Raw genomic sequence first — 2,808 nt, 5'->3', positions numbered from 1 at the left:
ACGGTTCTTCAAAAAAGGGTGACCTAAAAGGGTCTATGGTCAAAGTTTTGGAGGGTAACCTAAAGAGGTTCATGGTCACGGTTTTGGGAGGTGACCATAAAGTACAGTTTTTCAATTTTTTTTAAAACCCCTCCCCAATTCCCTCCCAAATTTCTCATTCCCTCACTCGTCCTTCTTCACTTAGGAGTAAAGGGTGAAAATAACACTTGATCAGACCGAACCGGAATCCGGCCGATCAAACCAAACTGAAACCCCGCCAGTTCAAATGAAATGATGTCGTATGGCTTAGAGAACATTCAGAAAGCATGCGTCTTTCCCCAGTCCCTAGAGCTTCCTTTCTCCCTTCTCCTTCCTTTTCCCTAGTCCCCAAAGAAAAATTGAAGCCCTAGCCTCTACCACTGATGCATCCGTCGCACTCGACCCTAGCTTCCATCGTCGCTGCTGTTCTTCTCACCGCCGCCACCCCTATGGTCCAGTTGTCTCTCCACTGTCCAACCGGTCACCTCTAACCCCTTTGTACACTCGCGAATCACAAACTTCTCTGCATCGTTCGTCGCCCGTTGTAACAACCCAAATTTTTGTAAAATTAAATAATGAGTTATCTATGATTTATTATATTTGTTGAGGATTTTGTTTTAAAAAAATATATTTTACTAAAAGTAATTAAATATATTAGGAGATAAGTTGATTTTAAATCAATCAAAATTTTTATATAATTTTATTATAATTGAATATTTTACTAAATAGAGATTGAAATTTAGTAATAGAAGAACTATATGTAATTTAATTTAAGTAATTTTTATTATGAATAATTCATGATTTAATTCGAGTTTTTATTTTTAGAAAATAATTTATTAAGAATGACTAAATTGATTTTATTAGTACTTCGAGTTTAAATTAATTAATATTTTTGTCTAATTAATATATTTATTTTATAATATAAACTAAAAATAATTATTTTTACTCAACAGTATATTGATAAATAATATTCTTAAAATAGTTTTAGTAAAATATATTTAATTTAAAATTATTATTCTATTCATTCATTGTCTCAAGATATTTATTTTATCCAATTTTGTTATAAAATTCCTAATTTTTAATCTTAATTTTCAAATTGAAAATTACAAACCCTAAGCCAAATGCTCCAAATCCCTAATTTTCCAAAATACAAACCCTCAAACCCCCGCTCCCCTCTTCAACGTAACACATGCACACACCCACGGAAACACATAGAGAGAAAGGAAAAACGGAGAAGGGGAGAGAAGGGGGAGGAAGGAGACGGCGCCGGTGGGACAAGCAGCCTGTAAGAAACACGATTAATTAATCGCCTAATTAGTTAATTATATAGCCCAAATTAGATTCCAAAAATTTAGAATGAGAATTAGAGGATTTAAACATGATTTTTGGACTCAGTAGATTTTTCTGAGTCAGTAGATTTAACTGGTTCAAGTATGCCCGGCACTGTGCGAGAAAAAGTAAAAACAGTCAAAAACCTTAGAAAAATATTAGAAGTCAAAAATCGGGCATTAATTTTAAAGGTTTGGCCCAAAGTTGGGTCAAACAGGCTAAAAATATTAACGGGTTGGACCAGGCCCAAGTTGGGCCCAAGCCCAATATATATAAGTCCTTTAAATGAACCGTTCAGCCACATAAACAACAAAATACAGCTGAAGTGATGTTGAAGAAGAGAGGAGGGTTTCCATTAAAACACTATTCGCATCTCCTTTCAATCTGCGATATCTTGAGCTACGGTGCTCTGATTCGCGTGCCGTCAACGACTATGCGAAGCTCTCGCCCAGCTCGTCACTTCTATCTAAGCTTTATGGTAAGCTTTTCGAATGTTCCTGTCCAGTTTTGTGCCCTCATGAAATTCAAATTTTGGGATTTTGATTTTAAGTGAAATCTTATGTTTTAGGTGTTTAGGTACATTCTAGCCTTTGGTTAGCATTGGATTTTGGCTACCAAAACTGTTGGGCAAGGTAAGAGATCTTGAACTCTTGTGGTTTTGTGGATTTGATGAACCCTAGGTTGAATTATTGTAAATTATGTGTGTTATAGCTTGGAGTTGTGATTATTGGAGCTTGTTGGTGCTTGTTGGAGTTGAATTGGTTGCTTGCTTGTGGTTGAAAGCCTAGCTTGTGCTCAATTTTGGGTTTTTGGCATATTGGGAATCGGTCAAGGTATGGTTTAGGTTTTCTCTATGTAATATATAATATTCATGGACACTTAGGCTAGTGACCCATAGGATAGGATTGGATTGTATTGATTCTTTGGTTTGTTGTGATATGATGAATGATGAATAATGAATTGATGAGCTTTGATTATGTTGATGGAAGTGTTGTATGATTGGTAGCGCGAAATTGTGATCAATACTTTTCAAAACTCTAATAATCCCTAGTAATGGCCCCAAAGACTTGGTGCTCACTACCATGGCATAAACACAACTTCGCACAACTAACCAGCAAGTGTACTGGGTCGTCCAAGTAATAAACCTTACGCGAGTAAGGGTCGATCCCACAGAGATTGTTGGTATGAAGCAAGCTATGGTCACCTTGTAAATCTTAGTCAGGCAAACTCAAACGGGTATGGTGATAAACGCATAAAACATAAAGATAAAGATAGAGATACTTATGTAATTCATTGGTAGGAACTTCAGATAAGCGTATGAAGATGCCTTCCCTTCCGTCTCTCTGCTTTCCTACTGTCTTCATCCAATCCTTCTTACTCCTTTCCATGGCAAGCTTAAGCAAGGGTTTCACCGTTGTCAGTGGCTACCTCCCATCCTCTCAGTGGAAATGTTCAACGCAC

This window comes from Arachis duranensis, chromosome 1 (assembly GCF_000817695.3).
Source record: "Arachis duranensis cultivar V14167 chromosome 1, aradu.V14167.gnm2.J7QH, whole genome shotgun sequence".
NCBI classification, from domain to species: Eukaryota; Viridiplantae; Streptophyta; class Magnoliopsida; order Fabales; family Fabaceae; genus Arachis; species Arachis duranensis.
This window is presented reverse-complemented; position numbering follows the sequence as displayed.